Raw genomic sequence first — 7224 nt, forward strand, 5'->3', positions numbered from 1 at the left:
ATATACCACGGCTAAGGGCTGTATCGAGGCACTCCGCGTTGCATCGTGCTTAAGAACAGCCCCTAGACGTGGTATATTGGCCATATACCACACCCCCTCGGGCCTTATTGCTTAAATATAGATGTACTGTACAGCACTAAGACAGCCATGACATTATTTGGAGAGACCACAAAGACTTATAGAGAAGCTATATAATTAAGACTAAATCCAATAGACTGAGTCAAATACCTTTATACCTGGTTACAATGAAATGTAGTTCACTATGAAATGACCTGTGACTAGGGTTGCAAAATTACAGTTACTTTCCCAAAATTCCCAGAAATCCCTGTTGGAAGATTCCAGAAATCAGAACGGAATAAGCAGAAAATCTGGAATCCGAAAAAAAAGAAACCCTACTGGTGACCTTTGACCTAGCTGGATGACCTTTACTTGGGTGTCAAACCTGGGGGGAAGGCCAAAGTGCAGGATCCAGTTGAGTCTGGCACCAAGTAGGACCACAACATCAGACTGGAGCAGAGCTCTGCAGTCCCCACCAAGACCATAGAACCAGGAGGATAGGAAGAGGAGGAGGAGGAGGAGGAAGAGAGGAGGAGGAGGATAGGAAGAGAGGAGGAGGAGAGCAGGGACAAAACAAAATGTAATGAAAAGAGGCTAGTTATAGGAGTAGTGTAGTTGTTTGATTGACACCAGTTTACATTGACATGACCTGGCCAGGAGAGACTAGTTATAGATAGGGATTTCAGGAGTTTCCTGGTCCGTTCAAATGGTCAGGGAAATTCTTGGTCCTACTTATACAGTCAATGGTTTGTACATGAATATGATGCCAGCTGAGAGAAGGAGAGGCTGACCTGGAGCGGGCAGCAGCAACACAGTTGGGGTGATCGTCAGGCAGCACCCCTTTACCCATGGGGGTGGGCAGGAAGGGCAGGTCACACTCCTCCACCAGCTCCTTCAGAGCCCCCTCTGCTCTTCAATGGGCTGCACCTGCAGAGGGACACAGACAGAGGGCACTGCCACACGGATTTCAACAGACTGGCCTTCACAACTGGGATGCATTCAGCTGAGCAAAACGTTGTGCAACGTTCAGATAGAAATATAGCATGTAGAACGAACGTGCCTCTCGGACAGGTAGAATGAGAAATCATGTCAACAAGTCAACAAGTAAGCTCCTGAGTGGCGCAGTGGTCTAAGGCACTGCATCGCAGTGCAAACTGTGCCACTAGAGATCCTGGTTCGAATCCAGGCTCTGTCGCAGCAGGCCGCGACCAGGAGACCCATGGGGCGGCGCACAATTGGCCCAGCGTCGTCCAGGGTAGGGGAGGGAATGGCTGGCAGGGATGTAGCTCAGTTGATAGAGCATGGCGTTTGCAACGCCAGGGTTGTGGGTTCGATTCCCACGGGGGGGGCAAGTATATATATATGTATTCACTAACTGTAAGTCGCTCTGGATAAGAGCGTCTGCTAAATGACTAAAATGTAAAATGTAAACAACATTTGTCGACTGAACGTGGCCCAGTTTTCAACTGAACCGTGGTACAGTGCTATATGTGTTACAGTGCGTCTCAGCTGGCTATTGATCTCTCTTGGACAGACGCACGTAACATAACTGGAAGTAGCGTCTGTCAACAGACTGGGATGTGACAACTTTGTTCCGGTACGCTGATTTTTCACCACTAATCATTTGGACAAATCCCGATTTCGCAGGTGCTCGCATCTTTTCAATTTCAGAACGGGAGGGGACATTTGGCCCATAAACTTGCCTTAAACTTGCAGAGAGTTTCCGTTTAGGGGGGTGGAGAGTTCGCAAGTGGCGTTAGTATCTTTCTCTTAACATCTCCCCAGACCTTATCCAAGTATCTGACGCAATTATGCAAGATTTTAGTTCTGTTTCCCCCAGATTATCTGGCTATTAAAAAAGCAATCCCTACCTTTGCCAATGATGAGTAAAGGCCGTTTGGCTCCTTTCAGGACCGCCAGTGCTTCTGTGATCGCCATATGGTCAGCCATACTCACAGGAGGAGGTGGACTACAGGGCACCTCTCTGACAAAGGAAATAATAAATAATAGGTCAAACATTAAACATGTTACCTAGCAACTTTATTGCATATGTAAATAAACCATGAAGGTCTATCGAGGCTTATTGCTATTCCCTGATGATAATATTTTGATATAGTGCTATATTTTCTAAGTAATTTAATTTCTGGTTCACTTCAGACGTTAAAAGGTATAACAAGATAAAATAAAAATGACTACGGTGATGTGAATTCAGAGGTATACATATTCAACAGTAACACATTAGTATACATTTTAAATGGATGAAAGACAGTGATGGCCACTAACCTGGCTCTGCTCCTGTCCAATTTAGCATTGACCATGTCCCCAGATATGTCTACGTATACAGCACCTGGACGTCCATACATGCTAGTGCGTGCTGCCTTAGACAGACCAAACACCCTTCCATTCAGATCAATTAAGGCTGTGCTGTGCTCTTATGAAGCAGTTAAGGTACCTTGCTAAGCTGGAAAATTAGAGGTCAGAAAACAGACAATTGCAGGTGATACCAAATGATATGAAGAGGACTACACAGAGGGAGTCAGAGTAGACTGTATACCTTCTCTACCACTGAGGAGATCATATCCAGACTGCTAGACCTAGCAGAGAACTTACTGTACAATCTGCATGCCTCCACCTGACAGAGAAAGAGGACCACAAATAACAAATGATTTCCTCTTTCAGCAATTAAACTGCTAGGGCCAGTTTCCCAGACAGAGATTCTCTATTGAGTTTGCTTTTTAGGCCATGACTAGGCTTAATCTGTGTCCCGGGATACCATCCCCTAATGTTCAATAGTCAGAAATGTCATGGTTGAATCGGTACCTGTGGAAACTCTTGAAACGCCCCAGTGGTCTCTTGGTTTTGATCAGAGGAGCCTCCAATAACAATCACAGGCCTACAGAGAGAGAGGTATCACACAATGACATCAACTGACAAGCTGAGATAGTTTGGAGTCCTCAGATCATTTTTTGCAGTGTGCGGATAGCATCCCTTCTTTTGAAAGGCAACTGAACATGAGTAGTAGGGTCTTCTGTTTGTGGAGTTCTAGCATACCAGCAGTTCATGTTAGCGTTGGCCATTCCACCAAGTGAATGGATGAGTCCCGGTCCAGACACAACCAGACATGCACCTGGACTGGAGAGGAACAGACAGACAGAGGGAAAGACAGGAAGACAGGCAGACAGACACACAAAGGGTCAGACAGACAGGCAGACATAATTAGCAATGCAAAAAAGCTATGAAACTGACCCTCACACACTACACGCTCCTGTAGTCTATGTAAGGGTAGTTAATATCACATGATTTGGGGAGAGCTGGTTTAGTAATAAAAAGGTGGCTTATGGCTTGTTCATTGCGCATTCCCACATACTTGATTCCTGAGGCTTGAGCTGCCATAGCTACTTCAATGACTGGAACACCGACTATTCCAAACATATATTCTACATTCTGTAGAGAGATACATGTAGACAGGGGCGGCCTGTTCAATAGGGCGATATGGGCGACGCACTGCCAAACTGGAAAAGGAAGGGATTTTTTTTCTAATCAATTATATCACGGCAACAGTAGTTATCAGTGTTGTAATCTATACGTCTGATCTGCCACAGTGCCACACTGCCACTAAATGTCGAATCAGGCTAAAGTCGTGCTTCAAATGGCTCCCCCCCCTTTTGGGGCGATTTCAGTCAGGTTGAAAATCGCCCAGAAGTCTGTCATAGACTCCCATGTAAAATCTATTTTTTTCAAATTTCAGAGCCTTCAATACAATCTCAATGGGTGTCTGTGGGCTTGCACTTCGCGCTTTCGTCATACGTTACGTAACCATGAACGTAACTGAGAAAAGAGCGGATTGTTTGAAAGAAGTTCCTTTTTGTCGGCGAACAAATGAAGATAAATTGGCAACGAAACAATTAGGACCTCCCAGACCAAATTTAATAATTCAACAGGTTTCTACTAAAGGCGGAAAGTCCTACACCCGAGCGAGGATTTTCCAAAAATTTGTACGAACGAAAAAAGACATTGCCACTCACTCAACTGGATGACGAGGGATACAGGCTAGCTGTCCGCCGCCACAATGATGAGGTTAGTGTTGATAATCACAAGTTTACTGGAACTGAGACCAAGTAGAGACTTTGGACAGGGTGGATATGGTAATAAAGGCAGTTTATTCAGAGGTAAAGATATCTGGAATCGCGTTCACGGACCCGTTCGTCAAACTCTTAGGGAGCTATAAATTAAGCCCCATTACTTACCATATCAGATAAGAGAAATTGCTGCAGCTACATATATTTTACATCCTGGCCCTACATAGTTCACTATTTGCATCACTTACCAAAATATTACATGTGGTCATATATGCTTGGAAAGTGGAGATGCCATAGAACGTCAAAAAAGTAAACATTGCTGGAGACACATTGCCGTTTTGGAGAAGACATCGCGTTTGCTAGCGAAGAGATTTGTTGTGGCAAATGAACTTGGGCTGGGAATTGCCAGGAACCTCACGATAAGATATATGCATCAGCATTGCGAGTCTCATGATTCTATACGTATTGCGATTCGATACTGTGATTTTATTGCGCACCATATGTCTGTTGCAGAGGGATCAGAAAGCCATGAGAACGAGTTTTGATCAGTCATGGAAATAAAAGTGCTGAAAACAAATTGGCTCCCAATGTGAAAAGATTGAGAACAAGCTATGAAGGAACAATAATGGTGTTTTGGTGCAGGTACAGCCAACTAGCGCTAAAATATTGCGATATTGTCAATACAGTATATCGTAAAGTATCACTATGTAACTCGATTTCTTTCACCCCAATCCCTCAAATTAACGGTAAATAACTGAATTGTTTGCCCCACATTTAGCTAAGATGATTAGCTAGCCAGCTAAAATGTTTTATTTAGTTAGCAGTCGCATCTACAATAGTTTACTGTCAATAACATGTCTCCAAAAATGACGTGGTGTCTCCAATTGTGTTGACATTTTACAATTGCAATGCGCATCCATGAGTATCCACTTTCTGTAGCTCAGCTGGTAGAGCATGGTGCTTGTAACGCCAAGGTAGTGGGTTCGATCCCCGGGACCACCCATACACAAAAATGTATGCACGCATGACTGTAAGTCGCTTTGGATAAAAGCGTCTGCTAAATGGCATATTATTATTATTATTATTATTATTATTATTATTATCTGAAGAGAGCCCCGAAACATTGTGTGCAGACATTTTATGCAATAAATGAAGTAGGTTGAATCTAGTAGTTCTGATCTTCTGATTGGTCCTGATGAGTTGGGCGAGGTCCCCTCCAGGCTACTGTCACTGTTGCATTGGCTCTGAGTCGGGTTCTCTGTCTTCAAATGTTCAGCCTAAGAGAGGGGATTTTTTGTGTGTGTGTGTGTGTGTGTGTGTGTTTAACAGTGATGATGTGTGTGTGTGTGTGTGTGTGTGTGTGTTTAACAGTGATGATGTGTGTGTGTGTGTGTTTGTGTGTGTGTGTGTCCTCAGAGCAAGAACTCGTAAGTTGGAAGAACTGAGAGGCCTATGGCGTGGGTGTTGTCCTTGGCCACCTGCTGACAAGGCTGACAAGATAGGACCCTTTTGTCCATTGTTATTGGATAGGAACAGAACTTATAACCAGCTCCTGACCTAAATAGATCTTAGCACAACATTTTACTCAACATATCATATTCCATATTCACTATAACAAATATATTTACTACGACATTAGCAAGAACCGCCACATCCTCAGCCGGCTAATCCAGTGTGTGAAGTTTTGCGGAGTGTTTGAGTTAGCTTTGCGAGGCAAAGATGAAACTGAGGGCTCCACCAACCCTGGTAAGCCAACACTTTTGAGATCAGTCAATAAATGCTTCTGGTATTGACTTATATGCTGCCCCTGTCTTCATGTTGTTGCTGGACATATCTTTTTTTAAATGTGTGTAGGTCACCTAAATCATCAGAAAAATTGCCCCTCCTGAGAATTTTTTCAGGAGCCGCCACTGCATGTAGATACAGTATATTTACCTTTTTTAAAAAACATTTTTAGTCATTTAGCAGACGCTCTTATCCAGAGCGACTTACAGTTAGTGAGTGCATACATTTTCATACTGAATTGTATATGAATTGTTACAATGTAGTTTAGATTTTCTTTACATTGACACACACATTAGCATGCATCAACAAGGGTGTTAACATATACTATTCCACATAAACATCTAAATGTTTTTCTACAACAATATTAATAGTTAGCTATACCAGTGCAATGACCAAGGACATGATCAGCGACTAATATATTATTAGCAACACGGTTACACAGTATAACACTGTTTTATATATATTGCACACACTTCAGCTGAGCTTTTAGTGCCTCTGCAATGAGCTGAGCCCCAGTCACATCTTCCATTATTATTGTCGAGAAATCTGTTCAAAGTGCAAACGCGGTTAGCAATGATTTATTGGACTTGTTGTTCAGTAGCTTATAAATCGTGTTTAGATCTCTTGCAAATCATTAGTTTTTGTCTGCTTTCCAGCATGCATTACATGAGTAGCTTTTTCTTCTTCAGTGGGGTTTATAGGCAGTTGGCATCCAACGTTATGGTGCATTACTGCCCCCTATTGTACAGAAGTGTGGACATGAGCCGTGCAATAGCAGTCATGAATATTTAATAAACTAGTAGCATTTTTCTGTTTTTATTGCAAGAAATACATAATAAGCCCTCATTATGTGTTTATAACTGCACTTCACTTAACACTTAACTCAATTAAGTCATTATGAGTGTATGACAGTATGAAAAAAAAAATTATGCACTCACTAACTCTGGATAAGAGTCTGGTAAGTCGCTCTGGATAAGAGCTTCTGCTAAATGACTAAAATGTAAAATGTAAATGACTTGAGTGTATGCATTATAGATATAGGCTTCATAGAAAGTGTTATAAATGTTCTCCTGTCATCTTATAGGAGATCCATTCATGGATTTAGTTATGGCTTGAGAATGTGACTGGTCTACAGAGTTCTCCTTTATGTCTGTCTTTATATGTGACAGCAACTTTTCTGTATTATGTGTATTTCCACAATCAATAATCATAAACGGTACTTCACTATGAATACTTTTGACTATGTGGTTTGAAGTACTTTACCGTTATCTTGCACATACATGAAGACTACTATAGACAGAAA

At 42.4% G+C, this 7224-nt stretch overlaps 1 pseudogene; it reads right to left on the bottom strand.

Moving 5' to 3' along the window:
* Positions 1-208: 208 nt before the first annotated feature.
* LOC121565607 lies at positions 209-3419 on the bottom strand (annotated as a pseudogene).
* Between the last annotated feature and the right edge of the window lie 3805 nt (positions 3420-7224).

The sequence above is a fragment of the Coregonus clupeaformis genome, unplaced genomic scaffold, assembly GCF_020615455.1.
Source record: "Coregonus clupeaformis isolate EN_2021a unplaced genomic scaffold, ASM2061545v1 scaf3102, whole genome shotgun sequence".
Lineage (NCBI taxonomy): Eukaryota > Metazoa > Chordata > Actinopteri > Salmoniformes > Salmonidae > Coregonus > Coregonus clupeaformis.